This window comes from Ranitomeya variabilis, chromosome 4, assembly GCF_051348905.1.
Source record: "Ranitomeya variabilis isolate aRanVar5 chromosome 4, aRanVar5.hap1, whole genome shotgun sequence".
NCBI classification, from domain to species: Eukaryota; Metazoa; Chordata; class Amphibia; order Anura; family Dendrobatidae; genus Ranitomeya; species Ranitomeya variabilis.
Genome location: NC_135235.1, coordinates 479,610,330 through 479,626,580, shown reverse-complemented (window position 1 = coordinate 479,626,580; position 16,251 = coordinate 479,610,330). Strand labels below are relative to the sequence as shown.

The 16,251-nt window shown below is 43.3% G+C and overlaps 1 long non-coding RNA gene across 1 annotated transcript in view; it reads left to right on the top strand.

Annotated features, from left to right (window-relative positions):
• Nucleotides 1-8,313: 8,313 nt before the first annotated feature.
• The window catches only part of LOC143769050 (uncharacterized), a 241,345-nt gene continuing 233,407 nt past the window's right edge, over nt 8,314-16,251 (top strand). The window contains exon 1 of the long non-coding RNA XR_013214185.1: nt 8,314-8,551. This is a non-coding gene — a long non-coding RNA (uncharacterized LOC143769050). The remainder of the gene's footprint in view (nt 8,552-16,251) is intronic.

The window sequence follows — 16,251 nt, the reverse complement described above, 5'->3', positions numbered from 1 at the left end:
CCAGGCAGGTACGAAACCACTAAATCGAAACGGGGGAAAAACAACGACCAACGAGCCTGTCGAGGATTCAGCCGCTTGGCAGACTCGAGATAAATCAGATTTTTGTGATCAGTCAAGACCACCACATGATGCTTAGCTCCCTCGAGCCAATGTCGCCACTCCTCAAATGCCCACTTCATAGCCAACAACTCCCGATTTCCAACATCATAATTCCGCTCGGCAGGCGAAAACTTTCTCGAAAAGAAAGCACAAGGCTTCATCACAGAGCAATCAGAGCTTCTCTGCGACAAAACAGCCCCTGCTCCAATCTCAGAAGCATCAACCTCGACCTGAAAAGGAAGAGAGACATCAGGCTGACACAAAACTGGAGCCGAAGAAAACCGGCGCTTCAGCTCCTGAAAGGCCTCCACGGCCGCAGGAGACCAATTAGTCACATCAGAAACCTTCTTGGTCAAATCCGTCAAGAGTTTAACCACGCCAGAAAAATTAGCAATGAAGCGATGGTAAAAATTAGCAAAACCCAAGAACTTCTGAAGACTCTTAACAGATGTAGGCTGAGTCCAGTCATGAATAGCCTGGACCTTGACTGGGTCCATCTCAATAGTAGAAGGAGAAAAAATAAAACCCAAAAAGGAAACCTTCTGTACTCCGAAGAGACATTTTGAGCCCTTCACAAATAAGGTATTAGCACGTAGGACCTGAAATACCATCCTGACCTGCTTCACATGGGACTCCCAGTCCTCAGAAAAGACCAAAATGTCATCCAGATACACAATCATAAATTTATCCAGATATTCTCGAAAGATGTCATGCATGAAGGACTGGAACACAGAAGAAGCATTAGAGAGTCCAAAAGGCATCACCAAGTACTCAAAATGGCCTTCGGGTGTATTAAATGCAGTTTTCCATTCATCCCCCTGCTTAATACACACAAGGTTATACGCACCACGAAGATCTATCTTGGTGAACCAACTGGACCCCTTAATCCGAGCAAACAGATCAGATAATAATGGCAAAGGATACTGAAATTTAACCGTGATTTTATTTAAAAGACGATAATCAATACAAGGTCTCAGAGAACCATCCTTCTTGGCCACAAAAAAGAATCCTGCACCAAGAGGGGAGGAGGACGGGCGAATATGTCCCTTCTCTAAAGACTCCTTTATATAACTCCGCATTGCGGCATGTTCTGGTACAGACAAATTAAAAAGTCGTCCCTTAGGGAACTTACTACCAGGAATCAAATTTATAGCACAATCACAATCCCTGTGAGGAGACAGGGCACCGGATCTGGGCTCATCAAATACATCCTGGTAGTCCGACAAAAACTCAGGGACCTCAGAAGGAGTGGAAGAAGCAATTGACACCAAAGGAGCACCGCCATGAATCCCCTAGCAACCCCAACTTGAAACAGACATAGCTTTCCAATCCAGTACTGGATTATGGGCCTGCAACCATGGCAGACCCAAAACGACAACATCATGCAAATTATGCAGCACAAGAAAGCGAATCACCTCCTGATGTACAGGAGTCATGCACATGGTCACTTGAGTCCAATACTGAGGCTTATTCTCAGCCAATGGTGTAGCATCAATTCCCCTCAGTGGAATAGGGAATTCTAAAGGCTCCAGGACAAAACCACAGTGCCTGGCAAACGACAAATCCATCAGGTTCAGGGCAGCACCTGAATCCACAAAAGCCATAACCGAGTAGGATGACAGAGAACAAATTAAAGTAACAGACAAAATGAATTTAGGCTGTATAGTACCAACGGTGACAGTTTTAGCGATTTTTTTTAAGCGCTTAGAGCATGCTGAGATAACATGAGTTGAATCACCACAGTAAAAGCACAACCCATTTTGACGTCTATGATTTTGTCGCTCAATTCTGGTCAGAATTCGGTCACATTGCATAGACTCAGGTCTCTGTTCAGAAAACACCGCCAGATGGTGCGCAGATTTGCGCTCCCGCAAACGCCGATCAATCTGAATGGCCAAAGCCATTGAGTCATTCAGACTTGCAGGCGTGGGGAACCCCACCATAACATTCTTAATGGCTTCAGAAAGACCTTCTCTGAAATTTGCAGCCAGGGCACACTCATTCCATTGAGTAAGCACCGACCACTTCTGAAATTTTTGACAATACACCTCAGCTTCATCCTGGCCCTGAGAGAGAGCCAGCAAGGCCTTTTCTGCCTGGTTCTCAAGATTAGGTTCCTCATAAAGCAATCCAAGCGCCAGAAAAAACGCATCCACATTCAGCAATGCAGGATCTCCTGGCGCCAGAGAGAAAGCCCAATCTTGAGGGTCGCCACGTAACAGGGAGATAACAATTCTAACTTGCTGAGCGGAATCGCCAGAGGAACGAGGTCTCAAAGAAAGAAATAATTTACAATTATTCTTAAAATTCAGAAACCTAGATCTATCTCCAGAAAACAACTCAGGAATAGGTACTTTTGGCTCAGACATAGGACTGTGAACAACAAAATCCTGAATGCTTTGCACCCTTGCAGCAAGATGATCCACACTAGAAGTCAGACTCTGAATATCCATGTCTGCAGCTGAACTCAAAGCCACCCAGAGATTAAGGGGATGAGAGAAGCTGGACAGACTGCAGCAAAGGGAGAGGGGAAAAAAAAAAAATTGTACTCAGGGCTTCTCTTATCCCACTTCTGCGATGCATTAAACACTTTATGGCCTGCTGTACTGTTATGATCCTTAGTGGCTGAGGATCACCGAACTGACTAGCTAAGTTACTGAACATAGAACGAGCTCTAGGGAGGTGGTAACTGGACTGACCGCAAAACCTGATCCTAACCAAACACACTAAAGGTAGCCGGTGAACGTACCTAAATTCCTGGATGTCTCGACGCAGCCTGAGAAACTTGCTACCCCTATAGAGAAAGTAAGACCTCACTTGCCTCAGAGAAATGACCCCAAAGATATAGGAAGCCCCCAACAAATAATAACGGTGAGGTAAGGGGAAAATACAAAATGTAGAAATGAAAACAGATTCAGCAAATGAGGCCCACTAATACTAGATAGCAGAAGACAGGCAGGGAACTGTGCGGTCAGTAAAAAACCCTATACAAAATATCCACGCTGAGAATTCAAGAACCCCCACACCAACTAACGGTGTGAGGGGAGAAACTCAGCCCCCTAGAGCTACCAGCAAGCAAGGAAATCACATATTAGCAAGCTGGACAAGGACAAATAAATAACCAAGGAACATATTGAACACTGATGAGCAAAAAATAACCAAACAGAAAACTTAGCTTCTCTAGAAGAGACTGATAGCGAAGGACTTCAGGAGAGATCAAAATAGCACTGAATACATCGACAGCAGGCAACAACTGATAGTCCAGGTGAGCTAAATAAGAAACCAGCTAACAGATAACGAAACAGCTGATCCAGCCTCAGACCTGCAGAATGACACAAAGAGCCACCAGAGGGAGCCCAAAGACAGCACTCACACAGTACCACTTGTGACCACAAGAGGGAGCCCAAAAACAGAGTTCACAACAGCCCAGGCCAGGCCTAGAGTCAAGCTGCCTCTGACCAACTGAAGGTCTACCTGGAGATAGGAATCATTGTTCCTTGCACATCGCCTTGCAATACCCCGCTTCTCCCGGTCAAGAAAAAAGACTGTAAAAGGAGAGCCAGCCAAGTTCAGAATGGTACATGACCTGAGAGCTGTGAATGACGCCATGATGTTTGAAACTCCAATTGTGCCGAATCCGCACACTCTGCTCTCAAATGTGCCTGCCACAGCAAAAGTGTTCACAGTGACCGACCGACCTGGCTAATGTTTTCTCCAGTGTTCCCCTTCATCCAGAAGACCAGTTCCTGTTTGCCTTAACGCACCAGGGGGGACACCACACATGGACAGTGATGCCACAGTGGGCCCAGAACAGCCCTTCACAGTTCACCAAAGCAATGTCCACAGTCCTCACCAACTGGGTCACAGAACATGCAGAAGTAACCCTGCTGCAATACATGGACGATCTACTCCTTTGTGCAATTGACTTTGACACGTGTAAAGCCCATTCCTTGTATCTCCTACTCTACCTGGTGGAGCAGCACTGCAAGATCTCAAAGAACAAAGTCCAGTGGTGTCTGAAGCGAGTTACCTTCCAGAGAGACGGTATTTCTCACCATTCGAAACACCTGACAGATGACCGGGAGACCACAGTGGAGAAGATGGTTCCTCCAACAATTCCAAAGGTGCTACAGGCCTTCCTTGGTCTAGTTTCGTATTGCAGAGCCTGGATCCCTGATGCCTCAGTCCTAATGCAACCTCTGTATGACTGCGTTAATGCAACCCCGTTCCTGCTAACAGATGTGGCCTTCAGTTCGTTCAAAAAGCTAAAAGACTCTGTAGTCTCAGCGCCAGCACTAGGCCTACCTGACTACAAGAAGCTATTCCGTCTCTACTTGATGAGAAAAGAAGGCCTTGCTACTGGAGTCCTGACGCAGCTTCAGGGGGGAAAGCAGAGACTTTTGGACTACTTTTTAGCTCGCCTGGATCCAGTTGCAAGGGGAGCCTCTTCCTCCCGCATGAGAGCAGCAGTTGCAGCACACGCCCTCCTGGACAGGACTGCTGACATCATTGGAAAAACCATTGGAAATCCTGGCTCCGCACGACATCTCAGCAATCCTCAACCAAACCCAGCCAAAACATCTGTCCACCGCCAGGCATCTTCGCCTCCAGTGCTCTCTACTCCTGCCCAACAATGTCACCAACTGCAGATGCACAGTCCTCAATCCGTCCACTCTACTCCCACTCCCAAGGGGGGATATAGATATGGACCCTCAGATAAAAAGTCTGCATGATACCTTCTGCAGGGATCTGGATTTGCTCCGGACGGATGACCATGATTGCTTCAGCATCATGCAACAGGAAACAGAAGGACTACCCAAGGTGGCAGAAGAGCCACTGACCAACCCAGAGTTGATCCTCTATGTGGATGGCTCCAGATGATGAAGGAAGATTCCACACGGGATGTGCAGTGACCAGCAATCAAGAGATCCTGTGGTCCAGAAGTCTGCCGCCCAGTCTGTCAGCCCAGGAAGCAGAACTGATAGCGCTGATGAAGGCCTACCAGATGGCAGAAGACAAGACTGAGAAAATGTATACCGATTCGAGGTACTCGCATGGCATAGCACACGATTTCGGACCCATCTGGGCTGCAAGGGACTTCATCACAGCAAGCGGAACAACCGTGAAGCATCATGGAGCCATTAAGGACCTGCTGAACGCACTTCAACTTCCAAAAGTGGTGGCAGTACTAAAAGTCAAAGCGCATGGAAAACTAAACACAGTAGAGGCACAAGGCAACAACATGGCGGATATGGCAGCCAAAGAAGCAGTCAAGGGAAGACAATATGGAAAAGTGGAAGAGGTCGTAGATCCGGACGGCTACTACATGACGACTGAAGACAAGAAACCTGACCAAATGACATCCTGTGATCTGCTCAAAAAGCTGCAAGAGCAAGCCCCAAAGGACAAGAAGGAATGCTGGATGCAGAAGTGAGCAACACATGAAGAAGGAAGGGTATACTCAATGGACTACAAACCCTGTTTACCCCGAAGCATGTACCCTATGGTGATCCAGTGGGCACATGGGCCCACACACAGATTAAAGACACAGATGAATGATCCGATTGGTGCTTACTGGTTCGCTCCAGAAATCTCCACCCTAACAGCCAAGTGCACTAGCAGCTGTCTGACCTGCGGCAAATGCAACCCTGGAAGAATGGAGAAAGTTCCCACACATCGTCTTGCCAGACAACAGTACCCCCTCCAGAGGATCCAGATAGACCACATCCAAAGGCCGCCAAGTGGAAGATTCGAATATGCCCTTGTTGTCATGGACGTGTTCTCAGGATGGCCAGAAGCTTTCCCAGTTAGAAACCAGTCAGCAAAGACTACTGCAAAGAAGTTACTCTCAGAGACGAGATATGCAGCTATGGGGGCCCAGAAGTGATAGAGAGTGACCGGGGACCCGCATTCACAGCAAATCTCACACGAGAGATCTGGTCAGCAGTAGGGTCAGACTTAGGCCTACACACTCCCAATCACACTACTCAGTGTTAGGCACACTCCCAGAGGCCCAGAAAAGCTGTTACCATATGAAATTTTGTTTGGGTCTAGTCTGATTATGCAATATGATACTTTGTCTGCTTATGTAAATTGAACTCACCAAGAAACTTGCTAACATCCATTCTCGAGTTTTTTTCTTCATTGCCAGATCCAGATTCAGTGTCCGGTATGCACTCCTAGAAGCCAGGAGACTGGGAGTTGGTGAAAAAAGTTTGTAAGGAGAACACCACTGGATCCCAGATTTGATGGTCCTGTTCAAGTGCTGCTGATGACATCAAACTCTGTGAAACTGGAGGGAAGACCCGCTTGGATCCACTCATCGCATTGCAAGAAAGCTCCCCTACCAGAAGATGACACCCAAGCCAGAATGATGTTGTGGATGCCCTGCCTGACCGAATAGATGACCTACCTGATAAAGACTACACATTGCTCACTACACATGCTATTGACTAAGAGACTGATTGCAACGAACCCCCGTTAGGGACAGATCTCCTGACCGCCCATTTGTGAAAAGTCTGTACGGAGTGGGGCGCAGGCGTTAGGCTTGTGTCAGTTCACCGACAGAACAAAAGAGTTGCAGCGCTTTGGGACAGGAGGCTAGGATTAGGGCAAGTGATATCTAAGGGGGGCTTGTGATAGAAATATATATATCATGTGGATCTCACTTGCATGTATACTCCTCTATAATCATATATACTCATATACTCACAGCTAATATATACATTATAATCAATGGTTTAAAATGGCTGACATGAACTGATCTAAGCCAGACAGATTGTATGAGGTTTTCCATCCCAAAAGCGGAACAGTGTCAGATGTATTAACTGCTGATCAGATGTCTCAACTTTGTCCTAGATGCAGAGCTCAAGTTTAGTTGCTTAACCAGCAGTCATATGTGCATTAATCATAATATTCCATATATGTTTAGATAACCAATGACAGAGGAGCTCGACAATATGGTAATTAACTAACCACCCCTAACAACCCCTAACCACTCCTTTCTATATGCTATCATAAAAACAATGTATGTACAATAAAGTATCAGTATTGATGAAATGTTATTGACTCAATGATGTTGCAGTCTCATTCCTTGAGCGCTCAAAATGCTCAGTCTTATTGGGAGCGGCCGCAGCACACACAGGGATAGATTTATCCAACCCAAATTTCCATATCAAATGGATGGTGAAATATGGAGCCTGATAGTCTAAAGTTCAAACAATCATTACCCTTTCACTCGTCAGTGTTTGTGCCATTTTAATGTAGAGGGAGTGGATTTATATAAGAAAGATTCCCTTTTCTCCTTTTATTGAATATATAGTATGATTTGGCCTTAAACCCTTCAAAGAAGGACTCTTCCATCTAAGTTTTTATCCTCTTAATATATGACAATCATCATATTATACAGTACTGTGTACTTGCAATTGCTCATTTTGCCTTTCTACCCAGCAAATTCTTCTCTTTTCCATTAGGTCTATGACATCACATGATTAAAAGCTGACTAGTTGAATCCTTCTAAGCTCTATGTAGACACAGGAAGTCAATTTTTCCTGTCACTTCTTGTATGAGTCACTGCAAAAGTCCCTGGCAGGGGGAGGAGCAGAACAGCTTGGTCAGGAGTTTAAAATTAATGCTAAATGAAGGGACAAGAGACTTCCTCTACATAGAGCAGAAAAAAGAGAAGAATTTACTGGGTAGAAAAGAAAAATAAGCAATTGTAAGTACACAGTGCTATATAATATGATAACTGCAATATATTAAGAGGATACAAACTTTGACTGGAGAGCTCCTTTAATATAATTAACAAAAATCAATTATTGAACAAAAATAAAAACAAAACAAATTACAGATGTTAGTGATTTTTTTTTTTACATTTTATATACTTTTTAACTCAGCCCATTGCACCTGTTTGACCCTAGCCTAATACATACCCCAATGTATTTGTGAGTGCTTTAAATTGGGTAGAAGAAAACCCATATGTTTATTCCTTTGGCTGATGAGCAAACTAAATGCTATTTCTATTGAAAGTGACCTGAAATATTCTGTATTGTCAGAGCAATATGAGGTTACCTTCATTGTAGTGTGTTCTTCCTTGTTTCCCTCTTAATATTCTGTCTCCCTCCTCCCTTTCCTAACATGACCCGATTTCCCACGCATCCACATCACTCTTCCAACTCCTGATGCGCTTACCATTTCTCTTCGCACCGGAAGCAGAACACTGCAGCTGCCAATCCTCCCAATTGTCTCTGGACCCCGGAATTTTTACCCAGCGATTAAAGGAAGGGGGGAAAACAAAAAAATCCAAAATGGTAATAAAGCTTGCGATACAAGGAATAGACTGACACAAATATCAGACGAGACACTTTTAATAAGAGACGAGCGAAACGGCGAGATTTCCTTCTGCCGCTGTCATATCGGAGGGAGGCAATTTCATGCTAATTAATTAGCACCGGTAAGCAGGGATTTATTTTTTTTAATTAAGCATGTGGTCTTTTTGTTTCGTATCTCTCTCTCTTGCGTCTTTAATTTATTCTGACAACTAAAAGCATTTTGAAGGGGGGGAGACGTTCCTGATTAGTCCAGAGCTGCTGAGACACATAGCATGTGACAGAAGATAAGAATAGTTTGTCCCACCCAGCCCGAATATTCCTACAGTACCTGCTGTAGGACCCTAGTTCTTATCCCAGCCAAGGTTTAATTTGGAAAACTGCATAAAAAAAGACACCTGGACTAACACACATGTATATACTTATAGTTCTGCACATACGGATGTAGCAGAGCTGAACTTGCTATTTTGTTTTTTCAATGCAGTAAATTTTGTTCCTGCAAACCAATGGAAACCGCATTGTGATATCACCAGGAGTTGTACCAAATCATTAGTCTTTTTGCACTTAATAATTTCAAGTTGCAATTCCGCAATCCCACGTCAATTTTTGGAGATGAAAGAGAAGTATTCCACACGACAAACAACCTCACTTTCATAGAGCACCATATGAGATGGAAATATAAGTATTGTGACTGGGCAGTACAATGTAAAATGCTGGAAAGTGGTTTTCTATCTTTAGCTCTTTAGCGCCCCCAATTCTGACATTTCAGTATTGCATAAAAAAGCTGCCACATACAATGACTGAAAAAAAAAAGTAACACTTTCCTGTAATGTGAGTGTTTGTGGTTTTATTATTATTATGACCTTTTTTACTGATTTAGAGTTTTTTTCCCCTCTGATACAATGGTCAATTTGCCTGTGTATTTCCTATGTTCTTCACCTCCGTCCCTGTCAGCTGTAATTCTGATGGAGTACCCTCCTAATTATACACACTGTCACTGTGCACAGTCTATGTGCAGACAGACCCCAATGAGCTCTTTGTTTTGTGAGGAGGCTCGCTGCAGTTTATTTGGCGTCTGTGCTCAGGCTTGGAGAACAATAGTAGAATATCAAGATATGTCAGTCTGCAGCATGCCAGGGGACCTATGATGTGTGGACTGGGCACCATGCCAGGCTCAGCAGACAATAGGGCAGCTGTCTCATGCGGACCCTGTCGGTTTTATAGGCAGCTGCAGAACAGAAGGTTGTAGCTAGGAAAGGGTGTGCTGAGGGAGGACAAAATATATAGTGCCAAGGAATTCTAGTATTTCATTTCCAAAATTAACTGCAATAAAATCAATCACATATCTACTGTATCTATCTATCTGGCTGTCTATCTATCACATATCTATCTATCTATCTATCTATCTATCTATCTATCTATCTATCTATCTATCTATCATATCTATCTATCTATCTATCTATCTATCTATCTATCTATCTATCTATCTATCTATCTATCTATCTATCTAACAAAATCAGAAAAAGAAGGCAGTACTCCACCATTAAAGTGAAAAACATGGTTTAATTCAGACCCACATGGCAGGCGACATTTTGGCTCATACTGAGCCTTTCTCAAGCCTTCGCAATGCTTGAGAAAGGCTCAGTACAAGCTGAAACGTCGCCTGACATGTGCGTCTGAATTAAACCATTTTTTTTTCACTTTAATGGTGGAGTACTGCCTTCTTTTTCTGATTTTGTTGAATTATTGGCATACTGGATTGATTGCTGTGAAGGCATGTGCACCCGTCAATAGACATTGTGCTGTTCCATTTTTTTACCTACCTACCTATCTGTCTGTCTGTCTGTCTATCTATCTATCTATCTATCTATCTATCTATCTATCTATCTATCTATCTATCCAGTAAACAAAAAGGGAAACAGCACAAAAAGATGTAAAAAAGAGGACTTTAATGCCCTGTGGCGTGGCAACATTTTGGATAAAACAAATCCTTTCTTAAGCTTTCTCTTTTTTACATATTTTTGTTCTTGTTAGAATCTGTTTTGTTTTGACCATCCGCCATCTTGTTATGGTTTTCTGGCTGCTGGTCTTTTTCCCCTGGTGCTGGGTTGTCTTGGTCAGGTGATTGTATCACCCTTTATTACCCAGCACCTGCCTCCCATTCCTTGCTGGACAACAGTGTTAATCCGTTGGAGTTCTGGCTAGGTGCTTAGAAAACTTTCTGTGTTAGATATTTTGCAGTTCTGGGATCTTTGATTCTGCTATCTTTAGTTTCTGTTTTCATTTTGCTCCTGCAGCCTTCTCTGTGTTTCCTATTAGGAGGTGACCTGTTTTTTGTACCTAGTCCTTCGATCTTTTAGGGACTTCCTTCCCCCTTATCTATAGGTCTTCACTGAGTTTAGACTAGGATCGTCGGTGGGTCTATTCGCAAGGAATGGGTCACCCACTCCATCGTAGGGTATCAGCCTAGTCTTAGTGCAGGGTCAGCTTTCCCCCTTCTCTCCTAGTTCTGTGCTGCAGTTACGTAACAGTCTGTTTCCCTTTTTGCTTACTGTCTGAAAGGCTATTGGAATGCTGGTCAGGGAAGCGTGCACGCTTTAAGGTATTATTTCTGGTGCTGTTCCTCTTTTTCTATCTACACTGTGTTCCAAATTATTATGCAAATAATATTTCCTCATATTTTCTGTAAATTACCTATCTGAATTGCAGTCATTGTTATTTTCCAGTCATCTACTATTCTAGTATAATTGCAATGTTTTGGAACAAACTGCCTATGAAAACAGTATCTTTAAAAAAAAAAAAATAAACACTCAAAATGCATGTTCCAAATTATTATGCACAGCAGAGTTTTCAACCTTTTGTTTTATTTTGAACAAAAAAATGGTCAATTGTGAAGTTATAAGCATTATCAGCTTATTACAAAATGAAATCAAACAGTTTTCAAGTGAAAACTTTATTCTAGGTGATGTTACATTTGCACATAGGACCCCTTGTTCGAAAGAAGCTTCTGAACGCTCTCGTCCATTGAATTTGTCAGTTTTTGGATGGTTTCTGGTTGAATTGTTTTGCATGTGGACAGAATACCCTCCCAGAGCTGTTGCTTAGATGTGAACTGCCTCCCGCCATCATAGACACTCCTTTTGATGATGCTCCAGAGGTTCTCAATGGGGTTGAGGTCAGGGGAAGATGGTGGCCACAACATAAGTTTGTCCTCTTTTATGCCCATAGCAGCCAGAGATGCAGATGTGTTTTTTGCAGCATGAGACGGTGCATTATCATGCATGAAAATGATCTTGCTGCGAAAAGCACGGTTCATCCTCTTGAACCATGGCAGGAAGTGTTGTTTTAGAAACTCCACATAGATTATGGAGTTCATCTTTACCCCTTCAGGGATCATAAAGGGGCCGACAATCTCTCTTCCCATGATTCCAGCCCAAAACATTACTCCACCTCCTCCTTGTTGGCGCCTTAGCCGTGTTTTCATGGGGTGTCCATCAACCAGTCATCCTCCACTCCATCCATCTGGACCATCGAGCGTTGCACAGAACTCATCGGTGAACAAAACAGTTTGGAAGTCAGTCTTCATGTATCGTTTGGCCCACTGGAGCCGTTTCTGCTTGTGTGCAGTGGATAGAGGTGGTCGACAGGATGGCTTTTGCACCTCTGAAGGACCCTGCATCTTGTTGCTCTGGGGACGTTGGAGGCACCAGCAGGTTCAAAAACTTGTCTGCTGCTATGACAAGGCATTTTTGCAGCTGCTCTTTTAACCTTACGCAATTGCCTGTTGGAAAGAGTCCTCAATTTTTCCTTATCAGCACGCACACGTGTGTGCTGGGAATCAGCTAAATACTTCTTGATTGTGCGATGATCACGATGAAGTGTCTTGGCAATGTTGATTGTAGTCATGCCTTGACCTAAATACTCCACAATTTGTTGCTTCTCAGCAGCCGACACATCCTTTTTCTTTCCCATTTTGGCAAAAAATGTAGGCTGCTTAATAATGTGGAACAGCCTTCTTAAGTAGTCTTGCCTTTATTTGGACACACCTGCCAAACTAATTAGCACAAGTATCTGCAATTGCTTTCAGTGATATAAAGAGCCCTGACACTCATCACCATCAATGAGTTTAAATGACAAACAAAAAAATTCTAACCTTATCACTCCTAAACCCTTTGTGCATAATAATTTGGAACACAGTGTATTTATCTATCCAGCTATCTATCGTGGGGACTTAAGGTACCGTTACACTTAACGATTTACCAACGATCACGACCAGCGATACGACCTGGCCGTGATCGTTGGTAAGTCGTTGTGTGGTCGCTGGAGAGCTGTCACACAGACAGCTCTCCAGCGACCAACGATGCCGAAGTCCCCGGGTAACCAGGGTAAACATCGGGTTACTAAGCGCAGGGCCGCGCTTAGTAACCCGATGTTTACCCTGGTTACCATTGTAAATGTAAAAAAAACAAACACTACATACTCACATTCCGCTGTCTGTCACGTCCCCCGCCGTCAGCTTCCCGCACTGACTGTGTCAGTGCCGGCCGTAAAGCACAGCACAGCGGTGACGTCACCGCTGTGCTCTGCTTTTACTTTACGGCCATCGCTCACAGTCAGTGCGGGAAGCTGACGGCGAGGGACGGTGACAGACAGCGGAATGTGAGTATGTAGTGTTTGTTTTTTTTACATTTACAATGGTAACCAGGGTAAACATCGGGTTACTAAGCGCGGCCCTGCGCTTAGTAACCCGATATTTACCCTGGTTACCAGTGAAGACATCGCTGGATCGGTGTCACACACACCGATCCAGCGATGACAGCGGGTGATCAGCGACCAAAAAAAGGTCCTGATCATTCGCAGCGACCAACAATCTCCCAGCAGGGGCCTGATCGTTGGTCGCTGTCACGCATAACGATTTCGTTAACGATATCGTTGCTACGTCACAAAAAGCAACGATATCGTTAACGAAATCGTTATGTGTGACGGTACCTTTAGACTTATTTTGAGTTTGGGTGGGCAGTCCCCACTGTTTGTTATTCAGGATGGGGGCTGCCAGTCAACACTTTTGTGAGATTGTTTTTCCGATTTATTATGAATGACACGTCAGTCTTAATGAAGTGCTTGTTGGAGAACGAAGAGCCAAATTCATCAATGCTACTCAAGTTAGGGATTGGAGTAACATTTCTGGCGTAAACAAATATGCTACCACTTTCTCTTTTCGAGGTGGACTCAATTTACTAATGACGTGACTTCTGGAGGCAATTGGTCACTCAGGATTTTATTTAGGGGAATCAGAGTAGAGGGGGCTGAATACAAATTCATGTCACAATTTTCAGATTTATATTTTTAAAATAATTCGAAAACCATTTATAATTTCCTTTATATTTCAGAAACATTTGCTACTTTGTGTTGGTATATCATATAAAATTCCAATAAAAAACATTTAAGTTTGTGAATGTAATGTGAAAAAATGTGAAAAACTTCACGGGATATGAATACTTTTTGAAGGCACTGTATATATACTGTACTGAAGTTTTAAGCAAGTGTTGGATACTTGCAAAAATAGAAGTGTTAATAGCTTTTTTTTAAATTAACAAAATGGAAACTGAATGAATAAAAGAGAAATCTAAATCACATCAATATTTGGCGTGACCCCCAAAACAGCATCAATTCTTCAAGGTACATTAGGTACACTTGGACAGTCAGTTTTTGTAGGTGGGTCCAAACCTCTTGGAGGACTATCCACAGATCTTTTGTGGTTGTAGACTTGTTCTGTCTTTTGATGAAACCCCAGGAATCCCAAATGTACCGTAAGGAAGTGTTCAGTCCGGAATAAAGATTATGAAAATAAGCTGCTTTACTGGTGATCTCAATGGAACATATGTACATTTGAAAGCTGGTACATAAGGCAAATGCTTAGCAGTTACAACAGTACAAAACTTGCAAGGTACATGTCAAACACAAGGCTTAAAGGGAATCTGTCAGCACGTGTTTTTCTACCTCATCTGAGCGCATACAGATGTATGCAAACGAAAGCCGAATGCAATGCAATGTATCACTTAGATTACTGGGTGCATCCATTCAGAAACCATGAGAGCTTTTAGATTTAGCAATGAAGCAGAGCTGAAAAGCTGCCCTACCGCCCACACCAGGCTCTCCATGTACAAAGTCCATAGACAGTGAGCTTCCTATCACAGAAAGGGGCGTGTCAGACCAAGACTCACGCAACCTGCTAGTCACAGCAATGATATGCTACTGGTGCTAAAATAATCATTATAAGCTAACAAAACCTTGAGTTTGACAATTGAGGCTTCACTGAAATCTGTATTTTAACCCCTACCTCATGCTGTCTTCAGATTACATAGCAAAAACCTGCTGATGGATTCCCTTTAACTTCCTTATTACTCACCAACTTCTTAATGTCCACAGCCCCACCTCTCAACATTATCAGTGCTGGACTTGGCAATTCCATTCTTTCTTCACTACAATCCCAAGAACAGCCTACATGATACCTCAGCCCCACATTATTGTTTGCTGTCTCAGTGCCCCCACAAACTCAGTTATACCTTTCTGGTCTCATGATTCTGAACCCACTGCAGCTTATGCACTCTTTCTCTCTCTATTCCACTTCCTAACCATCATGGATATTCTGGCCATGTTAAGGATCCAAAATATCATGTCTCTTTCCATTTGCACTTATTTTTACAGAATCTGGCCTCCAGGTAATGAGCACCTTTTGCTTGGACAACCTCTTTAATACATTTATAGATACTCATCTTCTAACTCTGGCAGCTTTTGTGTCACATTACTTGATTCTTCTGTTTACAATGGCTGCAGACGTCTCAGTCCATATGCCCCATATGACATCTCCAGCCAATGACTGTCTTCAGGGTCCAAGCCGTATACCATTGACAAGCTGCAAAAGACACTTAGAGTATCCAGGTTGTGTCATGCAGCCCATGTAAATAGAAGCGTCAGAGACATGGCACTGCAAACTATAAGGGTGAGTATATATTGCTGCCTGTGTGCATCATTTTCATTATTTTGGACAACCCAATTATCGTTTTTTCTATACAATGTACTTTTAGGGCTATAGGAAAAATGTTTTAGCAAGTAACAAAATCTTGTTTAAATGTTTGCTCCTTGTAGTTCCTGTTCAGGGAGGCACAGCATTGCCAGCCCCCCGTTTACTTCCTTAATGATTGGGCAGAGAGCCGAAGAAACATTCTGCCTGATCATTTAGAGTACTATTGAGATGTTCATGTTTGCAAAAATCTCTTCTTCATGGTTCTGATCTGTACGTTCAGTATAAGGCAGCAGGGGAAGCCATATGTATAGCGTATCTAGCTTCCCATCATGGAGGGAGCTCTTCCACTTCCTGACCCACAACAATCTGTACGATCAGAAGTGGAAGCTGTGACAAAGTCACTGGCAAAGTACTGGAGGAGAGATATGTTTCATTGAGACTGTTAGCTTTAGTGACCTGAAACCTAGAAGTTTGCTCCAGAACACTAAGTGCTGAGAGGGGTTAATCGGCCATTTTAAGGGCTGGACATTTTAGTGAACAGCTGAAGAGCCGGTTGGGAGGCTGTTCACCATATCTCCTCCCCAGGTGGGGTTTAGAAGGTAAATAGTAGCCTTCTGAGTCATTGTGTGCTCAATGTGTCCAGAGCTGGCAGCTCCAGAGAAGTGTTTGTGTTAAACTTTACTTAACCCAGTTGTTATATCCTGAGGCTATATTTATTTTTCACTTCGCACTGTTTTATGCTGCATGTATATAATAAACCAGTGGTAGATTAAAAGAGACATTGTACCTGTGTCTACC